The sequence below is a fragment of the Ambystoma mexicanum genome, chromosome 6p (assembly GCF_040938575.1).
Source record: "Ambystoma mexicanum isolate Mex_15411 chromosome 6p, UKY_AmexF1_1, whole genome shotgun sequence".
In the NCBI taxonomy this organism is placed as follows: Eukaryota; Metazoa; Chordata; class Amphibia; order Caudata; family Ambystomatidae; genus Ambystoma; species Ambystoma mexicanum.
Genome location: NC_090935.1, coordinates 47,119,707 through 47,140,691, shown reverse-complemented (window position 1 = coordinate 47,140,691; position 20,985 = coordinate 47,119,707).

Sequence of the window (20,985 nt, the reverse complement as noted above, 5' to 3'; positions counted from 1 at the left end):
GGCATAGTGGCGTAGGTTCCATTTAACCCAGAACCGGGCATAGGTTGCATTTCAGCCAGAGCCTGGAATAGTGGCATATGTTCCATTTCACCCAGAGCCTGGCATAGGTTCCATTTCAGCCAGAGCCTGGCATAGTGGCATAGGTTTCATTTCACCCAGAGCCTGGCATAGGTTCCATTTCAGCCAGAGCCTGACATCATGGCATATATTCCATTTCACCCAGAGCATGGCATAGGTTCCATTTCAGCCAGAGCCAGCCTGGCATAGTGCCATAAGTTCCATTTCACCCAGAGTCTGGCATAGGTTCCATTTCACCCAGAGCCTGGCATAGGTTCCATTTCACCCAGAGCCGGCCTGGCATAGTGGCATATGTTCCATTTCAACCAGAGCCTTGCATAGATTCCATTTTAGCCAGAGCCTTTCATAGATTCCATTTCAGCCAAAGCCTGGTATAGTGGAGTAGGTTCCATTTCACCCAGAGCCTGGAATAGGTTGCATTTTAGCCAAAGCTTGGCATAGTGGCATATGTTCCATTTCACCCAGAGCCTGCCATAGGTTCGATTTTTGCCAGAGCCTGGCATAGGTTCCATTTCCGCCAAAGCCTGGCATAGTGGCATAGGTTCCATTTCACCCAGAGCCTGGCATAGGTTCCATTTTAGCCAAAGCCTGGCATAGTGGCATATGTTCCATTTCACCCAGAGCCTGGCATAGGTTCCATTTTAGCCAAAGCCTGGCATAGTGGCATATGTTCCATTTCACCCAGAGCCTGGCATAGGTTCGATTTTAGCCAGAGCCTGGCATAGGTTCCATTTCACCCAGAGCCTGCAATATGTTCCATTTCAGCCAGAGCCTGGCATAGTGGCATAGGTTTCATTTAACCCAGAACCGGGCATAGGTTCCATTTCAGCCAGAGCCTGGCATAGTGGCGTAGGATCCATTTAACCCAGAACCGGGCATAGGTTCCATTTCAGCCAGAGCCTGGCATCATGGCATATATTCCATTTCACCCAGAGCATGGCATAGGTTCCATTTCAGCCAGAGCCAACCTGGCATAGTGCCATATGTTCCATTTCACCCAGAGCCTGGCATAGGTTCCATTTCACCCAGAGCCTGGCATAGGTTCCATTTTAGCCAGAGCCGGCCTGGCATAGTGGCATATGTTCCATTTCACCCAGAGCCTGGCATAGGTTCCATTTTAGCCAGAGCCTTTCATAGATTCCATTTCAGCCAAAGTCTGGAATCGGTTGCATTTTGGCCAAAGCCTGGCATAGTGGCATATGTTCCATTTCACCCAGAGCCTGCCATAGGTTCGATTTTAGCCATAGCCTGGAATATGTTCCATTTCAGCCAGAGCCTGGCATAGGTTCCATTTTAGCCAGAGCCTGGCATAGGTTCATTTCACCCAGAGCCTGGCATAGGTTCCATTTTACCCAGAACCTGGCATAGGTTAATTTCAGCCAGAGCCTTGCATAGGTTCCATTTCAGCTAGAGCCTGGCATAGATTCCATTTCAGCCAGAGCCTGGCATAGGTTCCTTTTCAGCCGTACCCTGGCATAGGTTCATTTTCAGTCGGAGCCTGTCATAGGTTCCATTTCAGCTGGAGCCTGGCATATGTCCATTTCAGCCAGAGCCTGACATAGCGGCATAGGTTCCATTTCACCCAGAGCCTGCAATATGTTCCATTTCAGCCAGAGCCTGGCATAGTGGCATAGGTTCCATTTCACCCAGAGCCTGCCATAGGTTCGATTTTAGCCAGAGCCTGGAATATGTTCCATTTAAGCCAGAGCCTGGAATAGGTTCCATTTTAGCCAGAGCCTGGCATAGGTTCATTTCACCCAGAGCCTGGCATAGGTTCCATTTTACCCAGAGCCTGGCATAGGTTAATTTCAGCCAGAGCCTTGCATAGGTTCCATTTCAGCTAGAGCCTGGCATAGATTCCATTTCAGCCAGAGCCTGGCATAGGTTCCTTTTCGGCCGGACCCTGGCATAGGTTCATTTTCAGTCGGAGCCTGGCATAGGTTCCATTTCAGCTGGAGCCTGGCATATGTCCATTTCAGCCAGAGTCTGACATAGCGGCATAGGTTCCATTTCACCCAGAGCCTGAAATATGTTCCATTTCAGCCAGAGCCTGGCATAGTGGCATAGGTTCCATTTAACCCAGAACCGGGCATAGTTCCATTTCAGCCAGAGCCTGGCATAGTGGCGTAGGTTCCATTTAACCCAGAACCGGGCATAGGTTCCATTTCAGCCAGAGCCTGGCATAGTGGCATATGTTCCATTTCACCCTGAGCCTGGCATAGGTTCCATTTCAGCCAGAGCCAGCCTGGCATAGTGCCATATGTTCCATTTCACGCAGAGCCTGGCATAGGTTCCATTTCACCCAGAGCCTGGCATAGGTTCCATTTTAGCCAGAGCCGGCCTGGTATAGTGGCATATGTTCCATTTCACCCAGAGCCTTGCATAGGTTCAATTTTAGCCAGAGCCTTTCATAGATTCCATTTCAGCCAAAGCCTGGTATAGTGGAGTAGGTTCCATTTCACCCAGAGCCTGGAATAGGTTGCATTTTAGCCAAAGCCTGGCATAGAAGCATATGTTCCATTTCACCCAGAGCCTGCCATAGGTTCGATTATAGCCAGAGCCTGGTATAGGTTCCATTTCAGCCAAAGCCTGGCATAGTGGCATAGGTTCCATTTCACCCAGAGCCTGGCATAGGTTCCATTTTAGCCAAATCCTGGCATAGTGGCATATGTTCCATTTCACCCAGAGCCTGGCATAGGTTCCATTTTAGCCAAAGCCTGGCATAGTGGCATATGTTCCATTTCACCCAGAGCCTGGCATAGGTTCGATTTTAGCCAGAGCCTGGCATAGGTTCCATTTCAGCCAAAGCCTGGCATAGTGGCATAGGTTCCATTTCACCCAGAGCCTGGCATAGGTTCCATTTTAGCCAAAGCCTGGCATAGGTTCCATTTCAGCCAAAGCCTGGCATAGGTTCCATTTTAGCCAGACCAGAGCCTGGCATTGGTTCCATTTCAGCCAAAGCCTGGCATAGGGGCATAGGTTCCATTTCACCCAGAGCCTGGCATAGGTTCCATTTTAGCCAAAGCCTGGCATAGTGGCATAGGTTCCATTTCACCCAGAGCCTGGCATAGGTTCCATTTTAGCCAGAGCCTGGAATAGGTCCAAAGATGCTGTCAAAAAGAACAGCTTCCTACAAGTTGTTCCTAAAATGTATCCTCAGGTATAAGTCAAACGGCTTCTCTTGAAAATGTATGACTTGCCAGACCTGTTTCATCTCCCAGACTGAACCTCTAGGAAAGTGCCCAGTTTCACTCGGTAGCTGAACCTCTAGGAAAGTGCTCAGTTTCTCTTAGTAGCTGAACAACTAGGAAAGCACCCAGTTTCACTCGGTAGCTGAACCTCTAGGAAATCGCCCAGTTTCACCCGGTAGCTGAACCTCTAGGAAAGCGCCCAGTTTCACCCGGTAGCTGAACCTCTAGGAAAGTGCCCAGTTTCACCCGGTAGCTGAATCTCTAGGAAATCGCACAATTTCACCGGGTAGCTGAAGTTCTAGGAAATCGCCCAGTTTCACCCGGTAGCTGAACCTCTAGGAAACCGGCCAGTTTCACCCGGTAGATAGCTGAACCTCTAAAAAAGGGCACAGTTTTACTCGTAGCTGAACCTCTAGGAAAGCGCCCAGTTTCACTCGGTAGCTGAACCTCTAGGAAAGGTGCCAGTTTCACACGGTAGATGAACCTCTATGAAATCAGCCAGTTTCACTCGGTAGCTGAACCTCTAGGAAAGGGCCCAGTTTCACTTGGTAGCTGAACCTCTAGTAAAGCGCCCAGTTTCACTCAGTAGCTGAACCTCTAAGAAAGGGCCCAGTTTCACGCGGTAGCTTAACCTCTAGGAAAGGGCCCAGTTTCACTCGGTAGCTAAACTTCGGTAGGATTGTGCCCAGTTTCACTCAGTTTCTGCACATCTAGCAAAGTGCCCAGTTTCACTTGGTAGCTGAACTTCTAGGAAATTGCCCAGTTTCACCCGGTAGCTGAACCTCTAGGAAAGCGCCCATTTTCAACCGTTAGGTAGCTGAACCTCTAGGAAAGGGCCAGTTTCAGTCAGTAGCTGAACCTCTAGGAAAGCGCCCAGTTTCACTCGGTAGCTGAACCTCTAGGAAAGGTCTTAGTTTCACTCGGTAGATGAACCTCTATGAAATCGCCCAATTTCACTCGGTAGCTGAACCTCTAGGAAAGGTCCCAGTTTCACTCGGTAGCTGAACCTCTAGGAAAGCGCCCAGTTTCACTTGGTAGCTGAACCTCTAGGAAAGGTCCCAGTTTCACTCGGTAGATGAACCTCTATGAAATCGCCCAGTTTCACTTGGTAGCTGAACCTCTAGGAAAGGGCCCAGTTTCACTCAGTAGCTGAACCTCTAAGAAAGGGCCCAGTTTCCTCGGTAGCTGAACCTCTAGGAAAGGGCCCAGTTTCACTTGGTAGCTGAACCTCCAGTATAGCACCCAGTTTTACTCGGTAGCTGAACCTCTAGGAAAGGGCCCAGTTTCACTCCGTAGTTGAACCTCTAAGAAAGGGCCCAGTTTCACGCGGTAGCTGAACCTCTAGGAAAGGGCCCAGTTTCACTCAGAAGCTAAACCTCGTTAGGATTGCGCCCAGTTTCACTCGGTAGCTGAACCTCTAGGAAAGGGCCCAGTTTCACTTGGTAGCTGAACCTCTAGGAAAGCGCCCAGTTTCACTCAGTAGCTGAACTTCTAGGAAAGGCCCCAGTATCACTCGGTAGCTGAACCTCTAGGAAAGCGCCCAGTTTCCCTGGGTAGCTGAACCTCTCGAGAAGGGCCCAGTTTCATCGCTAGCTGAACCTCTAGGAAAGCGCACAGTTTCCCTCGGTCGCTGAACCTCTAGGAAAGGGCCCAGTTTCACTCGGTAGCTGAACCTCTAGTAAAGCGCCCAGTTTTACCCAGTAGCTGAACCTCTAGGAAAGGGCCCAGTTTCACTCGGTAGTTGAACCTCTATGAAAGGGCCCAGTTTCACGCGATAGCTGATCCTCTAGGAAAAGGCCCAGTTTCACTTGGTAGCTAAACCTCGGTAGGATTGCGCACAGTTTCACTCAGTAGCTGCACCTCTAGCAAAGCGCCCAGTTTCACTCAGTAGCTGAACTTCTAGGAAAGGTCCCAGTTTCACTCGGTAGATGAACCTCTATGAAATCGCCCAGTTTCACTTGGTAGCTGAACCTCTAGGAAAGGGCCCAGTTTCAATCAGTAGCTGAACCTCTAAGAAAGGGCCCAGTTTCCTCAGTAGCTGACCTCTAGGAAAGGGCCCAGTTTCACTTGGTAGCTGAACCTCTAGTATAGCACCCAGTTTTACTCGGTAGCTGAACCTCTAGGAAAAGTCCAGTTTCACTCCGTAGCTAAACCTCTAAGAAAGGGCCCAGTTTGACACGGTAGCTAAACCTCGTTAGGATTGCGCCCAGTTTCACTCGGTAGCTGAACCTCTCGTAAAGGGCCCACTTCCATCGCTCGCTGAACCTCTAGGAAAGCGCACAGTTTCCCTCGGTCGCTGAACCTCTAGGAAAGGGCCCAGTTTCACTCGGTAGCTGAACCTCTAGTAAAGCGCCCAGTTTTACCCAGTAGCTGAACCTCTAGGAAAGGGCCCAGTTTCACTAGGTAGTTGAACCTCTATGAAAGGGCCCAGTTTCACGCGATAGCTGATCCTCTAGGAAAGGGCCCAGCTTCACTCGGTAGCTAAACCTCGGTAGGATTGTGCCCAGTTTCACCCGGTAGCTGAACCTCTAAGAAAGCACCCATTTTCACCTGGTAGGTAGCTGAACCTCTAGGAAAAGGCCCAGTTTCACTCGGTAGCTGAACCTCTAGAAAAGCGCCCAGTTTCACTCGGTAGATGAACCTCTATGAAATCGTCCAGTTCCACTCGGTAGCTGAACCTCTAGGAAAGGTCCCAGTTTCACTGGGTAACTGAACCTCTAGCAAAGCGCCCAGTTTCACTCGGTAGCTGAACCTCTAGGAAAGGGCCCAGTTTCACTCGGTAGCTAAACCTCGGTAGGATTGCGCCCAGTTTCACTCAGTAGCTGCACCTCTAGCAAAGCGCACAGTTTCACTCGGTAGCTGAACTTCTAGGAAATTGTCCAGTTTCACCCAGTAGCTGAACCTCTAGGAAAGGGCCCAGTTTCACCTGGTAGGTAGCTGAACCTCTAGGAAAGGGCCCAGTTTCACTCGGTAGCTGAACCACTAGGAAAGGTCCCAGTTTCACTCGGTAGCTGAACCTCTAGCAAAGCGCCACGTTTCACTCGGTAGCTGAACTTCTAAGAAATTGCCCAGTTTCACTCAGTAGCTGAACCTCTAGGAAAGCGCCCAGTTTCACCCAGTAGGTGCACCTCTAGCAAAGCGCCCAGTTTCACTCGGTAGCTGAACTTCTAGGAAATTGCCCGGTTTCACTCAGTAGCTGAACCTCTAGGAAAGCACCCAGTTTCACCCAGTAGGTAGCTGAACCTCTAATAAAGGGCCCAGTTTCACTCGGTAGCTGATCCTCTAGGAAAGCGCCCAGTTTCACTTGGTAGCTGAACCTCTAGGAAAGGTACCAGTTTCACTTGGTAGATGAACCTCTATAAAATAGCCCAGTTTCACTCGGTAGCTGAACCTCTAGGAAAGGTCCCAGTTTCACTTGGTAGCTGAACCACTTGTAAAGCGCCCAGTTTTACTCAGTAACTGAACTTCTAGGAAAGGGCCCAGTTTCACTTGGTAGCTGAACCTCTAGGAAAGCGCCCAGTTTCACTCGGTAGCTGACTCTCTAGGAAAGATCCCAGTTTCAATCAGAAGATGAACCTCTAGGAAAGCGCCCAGTTTCACTCGGCAGCTCAATCTCTAGGAAAGGCCAAGATTCACTCGGTATCTGAACCTCTAGGAAAGTGCCTAGCTTCACTCGGTAGCTGAACCTCTAGGAAAGGGCCCAGTTTCACTCTGTGGCTGAACCTCTAGGAAAGGGCCCAGTTTCACTCGGTAGCTGAACCTCTAGGAAAGAGCCCAGTTTCTCTCGGTAGCTGAACCTCTAGGAAAGCACCCAGTTTCTCTCGGTAACTGCACCTGTAGGAAAGGGCCCAGTTTCACTCGGTAGCTGAACCTCTAGGAAAAGGCCCAGTTTCACTTGGTAGCTGAACCTCTAAGAAAGGGCCCAGTTTCACGCGGTAGCTGAACCTCTAGGAAAGCGCCCAGTTTTACTCGGTAGCTGAACCTCTAGGAAATGGCCCAGTTTCAATGGGTAGCTGAACCTCTAGGAAAGCGCCCAGTTTTACTCGGTAGCTGAACCTCTAGGAAAGGGCCCAGTTTCAATCGGTAGCTGAACCTCTAGGAAAGTGCCCATTTTCACTCGGTAGCTAAACCTCGGTAGGATTGCGCCCTGTTTCAGTGAGTAGCTGCATCTCTAGGAAAGCACCCAGTTTCACTTGGTGGCTGAACCTCTAAGAAATTGCCAAGTTTCACCTGATAGCTGAACCTCTAGGAAAGCGCCCAGTTTCACCCGATAGGTAGCTGAACCTCTAGGAAAGCGCCCAGTTTCACTCGGTAGCTGAACCTGTACGAAAGGTACCAGTTTCACTCGGTAGATGAACCTTTATGAAATCGCCCAGTTTGACTCGGTAGCTGAACCTCTAGGAAAGGGCCCAGTTTCACTTGGTAGCTGAATCTCTAGGAAAGCGCCCAGTTTCACTCGGTAGCTGAACCTCTAGGAAAGGGCCCAGTTTCACTTGGTAGCTGAACCTCTAGGAAAGCGCCCAGTTTCACTCAGTAGCTGAACTTCTAGGAAAGGCCCCAGTATCACTCGGTAGCTGAACCTCTAGGAAAGCGCCCAGTTTCCCTGGGTAGCTGAACCTCTCGTGAAGGGCCCAGTTTCATCGCTAGCTGAACCTCTAGGAAAGCGCACAGTTTCCCTCGGTCGCTGAACCTCTAGGAAAGGGCCCAGTTTCACTCGGTAGCTGAACCTCTAGTAAAGCGCCCAGTTTTACCCAGTAGCTGAACCTCTAGGAAAGGGCCCAGTTTCACTCGGTAGTTGAACCTCTATGAAAGGGCCCAGTTTCACGCGATAGCTGATCCTCTAGGAAAGGGCCCAGTTTCACTCGGTAGCTGAACCTCTATGAAAGGTGCCAGTTTCACGCGGTAGCTGAACCTCTAGGAAAGAGCCCAGTTTCACTCTGTAGCTAAACCTTGGTAGGATTGCACCCAGTTTCACTCGGTAGCTGCACCTCTAGGAAAGGGCCCAGTTTCACTCGGTAGCTGAACCTCTATGAAAGGGCCCAGGTTCACGCGGTAGCTGAACCTCTAGGAAAGCGCCCAGTTTCACTCGGTAGCTGAACCTCTAGGAAAGGTGCCAGTTTCACACGGTAGATGAACCTCTATGAAATCAGCCAGTTTCACTCGGTAGCTGAACCTCTAGGAAAGGGCCCAGTTTCCCTCGGTAGCTGAACCTCTAGTAAAGCGCCCAGTTTCACTGAGTAGCTGAACCTCTAAGAAAGGGCCCAGTTTCACGTGGTAGCTGAACCTCTAGGAAAGGGCCCAGTTTCACTCGGTAGCTAAACCTCGGTAGGATTGTGCCCAGTTTCACTCAGTAGCTGCACATCTAGCAAAGTGCCCAGTTTCACTTGGTAGCTGAACTTCTAGGAAATTGCCCAGTTTCACCCGGTAGCTGAACCTCTAGGAAAGCGCCCATTTTCACCCGGTAGGTAGCTGAACCTCTAGGAAAGGGCCAGTTTCAGTCAGTAGCTGAACCTCTATGAAAGTGCCCAGTTTCACTCGGTAGCTGAACCTCTAGGAAAGGTCTTAGTTTCACTCGGTAGATGAACCTCTATGAAATCGCCCAGTTTCACTCGGTAGCTGAACCTCTAGGAAAGGTCCCAGTTTCACTCGGTAGCTGAACTTCTAGGAAAGCGCCCAGTTTCACTTGGTAGCTGAACCTCTAGGAAAGGTCTCAGTTTCACTCGGTAGATGAACCTCTATGAAATCGCCCAGTTTCACTTGGTAGCTGAACCTCTAGGAAAGGGCCCAGTTTCACTCAGTAGCTGAACTCTAAGAAAGGGCCCAGTTTCCTCGGTAGCTGAACCTCTAGGAAAGGGCCCAGTTTCACTTGGTAGCTGAACCTCTAGTATAGCACCCAGTTTTACTCAGTAGCTGAACCTCTAGGAAAGGGCCCAGTTTCACTCCGTAGTTGAACCTCTAAGAAAGGGCCCAGTTTCACACGGTAGCTGAACCTCTAGGAAAGGGCCCAGTTTCACTCAGCAGCTAAACCTCTTTAGGATTGTGCCCAGTTTCACTCGGTAGCTGAACTTCTAGGAAATTGCCCGGTTTCACTCAGTAGCTGAACCTCTAGGAAAGCACCCAGTTTCACCCAGTAGGTAGCTGAACCTCTAATAAAGGGCCCAGTTTCACTCGGTAGCTGATCCTCTAGGAAAGCGCCCAGTTTCACTTGGTAGCTGAACCTCTAGGAAAGGTACCAGTTTCACTTGGTAGATGAACCTCTATGAAATAGCCCAGTTTCACTCGGTAGCTGAACCTCTAGGAAAGGTCCCAGTTTCACTTGGTAGCTGAACCACTTGTAAAGCGCCCAGTTTTACTCAGTAACTGAACTTCTAGGAAAGGGCCCAGTTTCACTTGGTAGCTGAACCTCTAGGAAAGCGCCCAGTTTCACTCGGTAGCTGACTCTCTAGGAAAGATCCCAGTTTCAATCAGAAGATGAACCTCTAGGAAAGCGCCCAGTTTCACTCGGCAGCTCAATCTCTAGGAAAGGCCAAGTTTCACTCGGTATCTGAACCTCTAGGAAAGTGCCTAGCTTCACTCGGTAGCTGAACCTCTAGGAAAGGGCCCAGTTTCACTCTGTGGCTGAACCTCTAGGAAAGGGCCCAGTTTCACTCGGTAGCTGAACCTCTAGGAAAGAGCCCAGTTTCTCTCGGTAGCTGAACCTCTAGGAAAGCACCCAGTTTCTCTCGGTAACTGCACCTGTAGGAAAGGGCCCAGTTTCACTCGGTAGCTGAACCTCTAGGAAAAGGCCCAGTTTCACTTGGTAGCTGAACCTCTAAGAAAGGGCCCAGTTTCACGCGGTAGCTGAACCTCTAGGAAAGCGCCCAGTTTTACTCGGTAGCTGAACCTCTAGGAAATGGCCCAGTTTCAATGGGTAGCTGAACCTCTAGGAAAGCGCCCAGTTTTACTCGGTAGCTGAACCTCTAGGAAAGGGCCCAGTTTCAATCGGTAGCTGAACCTCTAGGAAAGTGCCCATTTTCACTCGGTAGCTAAACCTCGGTAGGATTGCGCCCTGTTTCACTGAGTAGCTGCATCTCTAGGAAAGCACCCAGTTTCACTTGGTGGCTGAACCTCTAGGAAATTGCCAAGTTTCACCTGATAGCTGAACCTCTAGGAAAGCGCCCAGTTTCACCCGATAGGTAGCTGAACCTCTAGGAAAGCGCCCAGTTTCACTCGGTAGCTGAACCTGTACGAAAGGTACCAGTTTCACTCGGTAGATGAACGTTTATGAAATCGCCCAGTTTGACTCGGTAGCTGAACCTCTAGGAAAGGGCCCAGTTTCACTTGGTAGCTGAACCTCTAGGAAAGCGCCCAGTTTCACTCGGTAGCTGAACCTCTAGGAAAGGGCCCAGTTTCACTTGGTAGCTGAACCTCTAGGAAAGCGCCCAGTTTCACTCAGTAGCTGAACGTCTAGGAAAGGGCCCAGTTTCACTCGGTAGCTGAACCTCTTGGAAAGTGCCCAGTTTCACTTGGTAGCTGAACCTCTAGTAAAGCACCCAGTTTTACCCGGTAGCTGAACCTCTAGGAAAGGGCCCAGTTTCACTCGGTAGCTGAACCTCTATGAAAGGGGCCAGTTTCACGCGGTAGCTGAACCTCTAGGAAAGAGCCCAGTTTCACTCTGTAGCTAAACCTTGGTAGGATTGCACCCAGTTTCACTCGGTAGCTGCACCTCTAGGAAAGGGCCCAGTTTCACTCCGTAGTTGAACCTCTAAGAAAGGGCCCAGTTTCACGCGGTAGCTGAACCTCTAGGAAAGGGCCCAGTTTCACTCAGCAGCTAAACCTCTTTAGGATTGTGCCCAGTTTCACTCGGTAGCTGAACTTCTAGGAAATTGCCCGGTTTCACTCAGTAGCTGAACCTCTAGGAAAGCACCCAGTTTCACCCAGTAGGTAGCTGAACCTCTAATAAAGGGCCCAGTTTCACTCGGTAGCTGATCCTCTAGGAAAGCGCCCAGTTTCACTTGGTAGCTGAACCTCTAGGAAAGGTACCAGTTTCACTTGGTAGATGAACCTCTATGAAATAGCCCAGTTTCACTCGGTAGCTGAACCTCTAGGAAAGGTCCCAGTTTCACTTGGTAGCTGAACCACTTGTAAAGCGCCCAGTTTTACTCAGTAACTGAACTTCTAGGAAAGGGCCCAGTTTCACTTGGTAGCTGAACCTCTAGGAAAGCGCCCAGTTTCACTCGGTAGCTGACTCTCTAGGAAAGATCCCAGTTTCAATCAGAAGATGAACCTCTAGGAAAGCGCCCAGTTTCACTCGGCAGCTCAATCTCTAGGAAAGGCCAAGTTTCACTCGGTATCTGAACCTCTAGGAAAGTGCCTAGCTTCACTCGGTAGCTGAACCTCTAGGAAAGGGCCCAGTTTCACTCTGTGGCTGAACCTCTAGGAAAGGGCCCAGTTTCACTCGGTAGCTGAACCTCTAGGAAAGAGCCCAGTTTCTCTCGGTAGCTGAACCTCTAGGAAAGCACCCAGTTTCTCTCGGTAACTGCACCTGTAGGAAAGGGCCCAGTTTCACTCGGTAGCTGAACCTCTAGGAAAAGGCCCAGTTTCACTTGGTAGCTGAACCTCTAAGAAAGGGCCCAGTTTCACGCGGTAGCTGAACCTCTAGGAAAGCGCCCAGTTTTACTCGGTAGCTGAACCTCTAGGAAATGGCCCAGTTTCAATGGGTAGCTGAACCTCTAGGAAAGCGCCCAGTTTTACTCGGTAGCTGAACCTCTAGGAAAGGGCCCAGTTTCAATCGGTAGCTGAACCTCTAGGAAAGTGCCCATTTTCACTCGGTAGCTAAACCTCGGTAGGATTGCGCCCTGTTTCACTGAGTAGCTGCATCTCTAGGAAAGCACCCAGTTTCACTTGGTGGCTGAACCTCTAGGAAATTGCCAAGTTTCACCTGATAGCTGAACCTCTAGGAAAGTGCCCAGTTTCACCCGATAGGTAGCTGAACCTCTAGGAAATCGCCCAGTTTCACTCGGTAGCTGAACCTGTACGAAAGGTACCAGTTTCACTCGGTAGATGAATCTTTATGAAATCGCCCAGTTTGACTCGGTAGCTGAACCTCTAGGAAAGGGCCCAGTTTCACTTGGTAGCTGAACCTCTAGGAAAGCGCCCAGTTTCACTCGGTAGCTGAACCTCTAGGAAAGGGCCCAGTTTCACTTGGTAGCTGAACCTCTAGGAAAGCGCCCAGTTTCACTCAGTAGCTGAACGTCTAGGAAAGGGCCCAGTTTCACTCGGTAGCTGAAACTCTTGGAAAGTGCCCAGTTTCACTTGGTAGCTGAACCTCTAGTAAAGCACCCAGTTTTACCCGGTAGCTGAACCTCTAGGAAAGGGCCCAGTTTCACTCGGTAGCTGAACCTCTATGAAAGGGGCCAGTTTCACGCGGTAGCTGAACCTCTAGGAAAGAGCCCAGTTTCACTCTGTAGCTAAACCTTGGTAGGATTGCACCCAGTTTCACTCGGTAGCTGCACCTCTAGGAAAGGGCCCAGTTTCACTCGGTAGCTGAACCTCTATGAAAGGGCCCAGGTTCACGCGGTAGCTGAACCTCTAGGAAAGCGCCCAGTTTCACTCGGTAGCTGAACCTCTAGGAAAGGTGCCAGTTTCACACGGTAGATGAACCTCTATGAAATCAGCCAGTTTCACTCGGTAGCTGAACCTCTAGGAAAGGGCCCAGTTTCCCTCGGTAGCTGAACCTCTAGTAAAGCGCCCAGTTTCACTGAGTAGCTGAACCTCTAAGAAAGGGCCCAGTTTCACGTGGTAGCTGAACCTCTAGGAAAGGGCCCAGTTTCACTCGGTAGCTAAACCTCTGTAGGATTGTGCCCAGTTTCACTCAGTAGCTGCACATCTAGCAAAGTGCCCAGTTTCACTTGGTAGCTGAACTTCTAGGAAATTGCCCAGTTTCACCCGGTAGCTGAACCTCTAGGAAAGCGCCCATTTTCACCCGGTAGGTAGCTGAACCTCTAGGAAAGGGCCAGTTTCAGTCAGTAGCTGAACCTCTATGAAAGTGCCCAGTTTCACTCGGTAGCTGAACCTCTAGGAAAGGTCTTAGTTTCACTCGGTAGATGAACCTCTATGAAATCGCCCAGTTTCACTCGGTAGCTGAACCTCTAGGAAAGGTCCCAGTTTCACTCGGTAGCTGAACTTCTAGGAAAGCGCCCAGTTTCACTTGGTAGCTGAACCTCTAGGAAAGGTCCCAGTTTCACTCGGTAGATGAACCTCTATGAAATCGCCCAGTTTCACTTGGTAGCTGAACCTCTAGGAAAGGGCCCAGTTTCACTCAGTAGCTGAACTCTAAGAAAGGGCCCAGTTTCCTCGGTAGCTGAACCTCTAGGAAAGGGCCCAGTTTCACTTGGTAGCTGAACCTCTAGTATAGCACCCAGTTTTACTCAGTAGCTGAACCTCTAGGAAAGGGCCCAGTTTCACTCCATAGTTGAACCTCTAAGAAAGGGCCCAGTTTCACGCGGTAGCTGAACCTCTAGGAAAGGGCCCAGTTTCACTCAGCAGCTAAACCTCTTTAGGATTGTGCCCAGTTTCACTCGGTAGCTGAACCTCTAGGAAAGGGCCCAGTTTCACTGAGTAGCTGAACTTCTAGGAAAGGGCCCAGTTTCACTCGGTAGCTGAACCTCTAGGAAAGCGCCCAGTTTCCCTGGGTAGCTGAACCTCTCGTGAAGGGCCCAGTTTCATCGCTAGCTGAAACTTTAGGAAAGCGCACTGTTTCCCTCGGTCGCTGAACCTCTAGGAAAGGGCCCAGTTTCACTCGGTAGCTGAACCTCTAGTAAAGCGCCCAGTTTTACCCAGTAGCTGAACCTCTAGGAAAGGGGCCAGTTTCACTCGGTAGTTGACCCTCTATGAAAGGGCCCAGTTTCACGCGATAGCTGATCCTCTAGGAAAGGGCCCAGTTTCAATCGGTAGCTAAACCTCGGTAGGATTGCGCCCAGTTTCACTCAGTAGCTGCACCTCTAGGAAAGGTCCCAGTTTCACTCGGTAGATGAACCTCTATGAAATCGCCCAGTTTCACTTGGTAGCTGAACCTCTAGGAAAGGGCCCAGTTTCACTCAGTAGCTGAACCTCTAAGAAAGGGCCCAGTTTCCTCAGTAGCTGACCTCTAGGAAAGTGCCCAATTTCACTTGGTAGCTGAACCTCTAGTATAGCACCCAGTTTTACTCGGTAGCTGAACCTCTAGGACAGGTCCAGTTTCACTCCGTAGCTGAACCTCTAAGAATGGGCCCAGTTTCACGCGGTAGCTAAACCTCGTTAGGATTGCGCCCAGTTTCACTCGGTAGCTGAACCTCTCGTAAAGGGCCCCGTTCCATCGCTCGCTGAACCTCTAGGAAAGCGCACAGTTTCCCTCGGTCGCTGAATCTCTAGGAAAGGGCCCAGTTTCACTCGGTAGCTGAACCTCTAGTAAAGCGCCCAGTTTTACCCAGTAGCTGAACCTCTAGGAAAGGGCCCAGTTTCACTCGGTAGTTGAACCTCTATGAAAGGGCCCAGTTTCACGCGATAGCTGATCCTCTAGGAAAGGGCCCAGTTTCACTCGGTAGCTAAACCTCGGTAGGATTGTGCCCAGTTTCACCCGGTAGCTGAACCTCTAAGAAAGCACCCAGTTTCACCCGGTAGGTAGCTGACCTCTAGGAAAAGGCCCAGTTTCACTCGGTAGCTGAACCTCTAGGAAAGCGCCCAGTTTCACTCGGTAGATGAACCTCTATGAAATCGCCCAGTTCCACTCGGTAGCTGAACCTCTAGGAAAGGTCCCAGTTTCACTGGGTAACTGAACCTCTAGCAAAGCGCCCAGTTTCACTCGGTAGCTAAACCTCGGTAGGATTGCGCCCAGTTTCACTCAGTAGCTGCACCTCTAGCAAAGCGCACAGTTCACTCGGTAGCTGAACTTCTAGGAAATTGCCCAGTTTCACCCAGTAGCTGAACCTCTAGGAAAGGGCCCAGTTTCACCCGGTAGGTAGCTGAACCTCTAGGAAAGGGCCCAGTTTCACTCGGTAGCTGAACCACTAGGAAAGGTCCCAGTTTCACTCGGTAGCTGAACCTCTAGCAAAGCGCCCCGTTTCACTCGGTAGCTGAACTTCTAGGAAATTGCCCAGTTTCACTCAGTAGCTGAACCTCTAGGAAAGCGCCCAGTTTCACCCGGTAGGTGCACCTCTAGCAAAGTGCCCAGTTTCACTCGGTAGCTGAACTTCTAGGAAATTGCCCAGTTTCACTCAGTAGCTGAACCTCTAGGAAAGCGCCCAGTTTCACCCGGTAGGTAGCTGAACCTCTAATAAAGGGCCCAGTTTCACTCGGTAGCTGATCCTCTAGGAAAGCGCCCAGTTTCACTTGGTAGCTGAACCTCTAGGAAAGGTACCAGTTTCACTTGGTAGATGAACCTCTATGAAATAGCCCAGTTTCACTCGGTAGCTGAACCTCTAGGAAAGGTCCCAGTTTCACTTGGTAGCTGAACCACTTGTAAAGCGCCCAGTTTTACTCGGTAACTGAACTTCTAGGAAAGGGCCCAGTTTCACTTGGTAGCTGAACCTCTAGGAAAGCGCCCAGTTTCACTCGGTAGCTGACTCTCTAGGAAAGTCCCAGTTTCAATCAGAAGATGAACCTCTAGGAAAGCGCCCAGTTTCACTCGGTAGCTCAACCTCTAGGAAATGCCAAGTTTCACTCGGTATCTGAACCTCTAGGAAAGTGCCTAGTTTCACTCGGTAGCTGAACCTCTAGGAAAGGGCCCAGTTTCACTCTGTCGCTGAACCTCTAGGAAAGGGCCCAGTTTCACTCGGTAGCTGAACTTCTAGGAAAGAGCCCAGTTTCTCTTGGTAGCTGAACCTCTAGGAAAGCACCCATTTTCTCTTGGTAACTGAACCTGTAGGAAAGGGCCCAGTTTCACTCGGTAGCTGAACCTCTAGGAAAAGGCCCAGTTTCACTTGGTAGCTGAACCTCTAAGAAAGGGCCCAGTTTCACGCGGTAGCTGAACCTCTAGGAAAGGGCCCAGTTTTACTCAGTAGCTGAACCTCTAGGAAATGGCCCAGTTTCAATCGGTAGCTGAACCTCTAGGAAAGCGCCCAATTTTACTCGGTAGCTGAACCTCTAGGAAAGGGCCCAGTTTCAATCCGTAGCTGAACCTCTAGGAAAGTGCCCAGTTTCACTCGGTAGCTAAACCTCGGTAGGATTGCGCCCCGTTTCACTGAGTAGCTGCACCTCTAGGAAAGCACCCAGTTTCACCCGATAGGTAGCTGAACCTCTAGGAAAGCGCCCAGTTTCACTCGGTAGCTGAACCTGTAGGAAAGGTACCAGTTTCACTCGGTAGATGAACCTTTATGAAATCGCCCAGTTTGACTCGGTAGCTGAACCTCTAGGAAAGGGCCCAGTTTCACTTGGTAGCTGAACCTCTAGGAAAGCGCCCAGTTTCACTCGGTAGCTGAACCTCTAGGAAAGGGCCCAGTTTCACTTGGTAGCTGAACTTCTAGGAAAGCGCCCAGTTTCACTCAGTAGCTGAACTTCTAGGAAAGGGCCCAGTATCACTCGGTAGCTGAACCTCTTGGAAAGTGCCCAGTTTCACTTGGTAGCTGAACCTCTAGGAAAGGGCCCAGTTTCACTCGTTAGCTGAACCTCTATGAAAGGGGCCAGTTTCACGCGGTAGCTGAACCTCTAGGAAAGAGCCCAGTTTCACTCTGTAGCTAAACCTTGGTAGGATTGCACCCAGTTTCACTCGGTAGCTGCACCTCTAGGAAAGGGCCCAGTTTCACTCGGTAGCTGAACCTCTATGAAAGGGCCCAGGTTCACGCGGTAGCTGAACCTCTTGGAAAGGGGCCAGTTTCACTCTGTAGCTAAACCTCGGTAGGATTGCACCCAGTTTCACTCGGTAGCTGCACCTCTAGCAAAGCGCCCAGTTTCACTCAGTAGCGGAACTTATAGGAAATCGCCCAGTTTCACCCAGTAGCTGAACCTCTAAGAAAGCACCCAGTTTCACCCAGTAGGTAGCTGAACCTCTAGGAAAGGGCCCAGTTTCACTCAGTAGCTGAACCTCTAGGAAAGTGCCCAGTTTCACTCGGTAACTGAACCTCTAGGAAAGGTCCCAGTTTAACTCGGTAGATGAACCTCTATGAAATTGCCCAGTTTCACTTGGTAGCTGAACCTCTAGGAACGGGCCCAGTTTCACTCGGTAGCTAAACCTCGGTAGGATTGCGCCCAGTTTCACTCAGTAGCTGCACCTCTAGCAAAGCGCCCAGTTTCACTCAGTAGCTGAACTTCTAGGAAAGGTCCCAGTTTCACTCGGTAGATGAACCTCTAGAAAAGCGCCCAGTTTCACTCGGTAGATGAACCTCTATGAAATCGCCCAGTTCCACTCGGTAGCTGAACCTCTAGGAAAGGTCCCAGTTTCACTGGGTAACTGAACCTCTAGCAAAGCGCCCAGTTTCACTCGGTAGCTGAACCTCTAGGAAAGGGCCCAGTTTCACTCGGTAGCTAAACCTCGGTAGGATTGCGCCCAGTTTCACTCAGTAGCTGCACCTCTAGCAAAGCGCACAGTTTCACTCGGTAGCTGAACTTCTAGGAAATTGTCCAGTTTCACCCAGTAGCTGAACCTCTAGGAAAGGGCCCAGTTTCACCCGGTAGGTAGCTGAACCTCTAGGAAAGGGCCCAGTTTCACTCGGTAGCTGAACCACTAGGAAAGGTCCCAGTTTCACTCGGTAGCTGAACCTCTAGCAAAGCGCCCCGTTTCACTCGGTAGCTGAACTTCTAGGAAATTGCCCAGTTTCACTCCATAGCTGAACCTCTAAGAAAGGGCCCAGTTTCACGCGGTAGCTAAACCTCGTTAGGATTGCGCCCAGTTTCACTCGGTAGTTGAACCTCTCGGTAGCTGAACCTCTAGGAAAGCGCACAGTTTCCCTCGGAAGCTGAACCTCTAGGAAAGGGCCCAGTTCCACTCGGTAGCTGAACCTCTAGTAAAGCGCCCAGTTTTACCCAGTAGCTGAACCTCTAGGAAAGGGCCCAGTTTCAGTCGGTAGTTGAACATCTATGAAAGGGCCCAGTTTCACGCGATAGCTGATCCTCTAGGAAAGGGCCCAGTTTCACTCGGTAGCTAAACCTCGGTAGGATTGTGCCCAGTTTCACCAGGTAGCTGAACCTCTAAGAAAGCACCCAGTTTCACCCGGTAGGTAGCTGAACCTCTTTGAAAAGGCCCAGTTTCACTCGGTAGCTGAACCTCTAGGTAAGCGCCCAGTTTCACTCGGTAGATGAACCTCTATGAAATCGCCCAGTTCCACTCGGTAGCTGAACCTCTAGGAAAGGTCCCAGTTTCACTGGGTAACTGAACCTCTAGCAAAGCGCCCAGTTTCACTCGGTAGCTGCACCTCTAGCAAAGCGCACAGTTTCACTCGGTAGCTGAACTTCTAGGAAATTGCCCAGTTTCACCCAGTAGCTGAACCTCTAGGAAAGGGCCCAGTTTCACCCGGTAGGTAGCTGAACCTCTAGGAAAGGGCCCAGTTTCACTCGGTAGCTGAACCACTAGGAAAGGTCCCAGTTTCACTCGGTAGCTGAACCTCTAGCAAAGCGCCCCGTTTCACTCGGTAGCTGAACTTCTAGGAAATTGCCCAGTTTCACTCAGTAGCTGAACCTCTAGGAAAGCGCCCAGTTTCACCCGGTAGGTGCACCTCTAGCAAAGTGCCCAGTTTCACTCGGTAGCTGAACTTCTAGGAAATTGCCCAGTTTCACTCAGTAGCTGAACCTCTAGGAAAGCGCCCAGTTTCACCCGGTAGGTAGCTGAACCTCTAATAAAGGGCCCAGTTTCACTCGGTAGCTGATCCTCTAGGAAAGCGCCCAGTTTCACTTGGTAGCTGAACCTCTAGGAAAGGTACCAGTTTCACTTGGTAGATGAACCTCTATGAAATAGCCCAGTTTCACTCGGTAGCTGAACCTCTAGGAAAGGTCCCAGTTTCACTTGGTAGCTGAACCACTTGTAAAGCGCCCAGTTTTACTCGGTAACTGAACTTCTAGGAAAGGGCCCAGTTTCACTTGGTAGCTGAACCTCTAGGAAAGCGCCCAGTTTCACTCGGTAGCTGACTCTCTAGGAAAGTCCCAGTTTCAATCAGAAGATGAACCTCTAGGAAAGCGCCCAGTTTCACTCGGTAGCTCAACCTCTAGGAAATGCCAAGTTTCACTCGGTATCTGAACCTCTAGGAAAGTGCCTAGTTTCACTCGGTAGCTGAACCTCTAGGAAAGGGCCCAGTTTCACTCTGTCGCTGAACCTCTAGGAAAGGGCCCAGTTTCACTCGGTAGCTGAACTTCTAGGAAAGAGCCCAGTTTCTCTTGGTAGCTGAACCTCTAGGAAAGCACCCATTTTCTCTTGGTAACTGAACCTGTAGGAAAGGGCCCAGTTTCACTCGGTAGCTGAACCTCTAGGAAAAGGCCCAGTTTCACTTGGTAGCTGAACCTCTAAGAAAGGGCCCAGTTTCACGCGGTAGCTGAACCTCTAGGAAAGGGCCCAGTTTTACTCGGTAGCTGAACCTCTAGGAAATGGCCCAGTTTCAATCGGTAGCTGAACCTCTAGGAAAGCGCCCAATTTTACTCGGTAGCTGAACCTCTAGGAAAGGGCCCAGTTTCAATCCGTAGCTGAACCTCTAGGAAAGTGCCCAGTTTCACTCGGTAGCTAAACCTCGGTAGGATTGCGCCCCGTTTCACTGAGTAGCTGCACCTCTAGGAAAGCACCCAGTTTCACCCGATAGGTAGCTGAACCTCTAGGAAAGCGCCCAGTTTCACTCGGTAGCTGAACCTGTAGGAAAGGTACCAGTTTCACTCGGTAGATGAACCTTTATGAAATCGCCCAGTTTGACTCGGTAGCTGAACCTCTAGGAAAGGGCCCAGTTTCACTTGGTAGCTGAACCTCTAGGAAAGCGCCCAGTTTCACTCGGTAGCTGAACCTCTAGGAAAAGGCCCAGTTTCACTTGGTAGCTGAACCTCTAAGAAAGGGCCCAGTTTCACGCGGTAGCTGAACCTCTAGGAAAGGGCCCAGTTTTATTCGGTAGCTGAACCTCTAGGAAATGGCCCAGTTTCAATCGGTAGCTGAACCTCTAGGAAAGCGCCCAATTTTACTCGGTAGCTGAACCTCTAGGAAAGGGCCCAGTTTCAATCCGTAGCTGAACCTCTAGGAAAGTGGCCAGTTTCACTCGGTAGCTAAACCTCGGTAGGATTGCGCCCCGTTTCACTGAGTAGCTGCACATCTAGGAAAGCACCCAGTTTCACCCGATAGGTAGCTGAACCTCTAGGAAAGCGCCCAGTTTCACTCGGTAGCTGAACCTGTAGGAAAGGTACCAGTTTCACTCGGTAGATGAACCTTTATGAAATCGCCCAGTTTGACTCGGTAGCTGAACCTCTAGGAAAGGGCCCAGTTTCACTTGGTAGCTGAACCTCTAGGAAAGCGCCCAGTTTCACTCGGTAGCTGAACCTCTAGGAAAGGGCCCAGTTTCACTTGGTAGCTGAACTTCTAGGAAAGCGCCCAGTTTCACTCAGTAGCTGAACTTCTAGGAAAGGGCCCAGTATCACTCGGTAGCTGAACCTCTTGGAAAGTGCCCAGTTTCACTTGGTAGCTGAACCTCTAGGAAAGGGCCCAGTTTCACTCGTTAGCTGAACCTCTATGAAAGGGGCCAGTTTCACGCGGTAGCTGAACCTCTAGGAAAGAGCCCAGTTTCACTCTGTAGCTAAACCG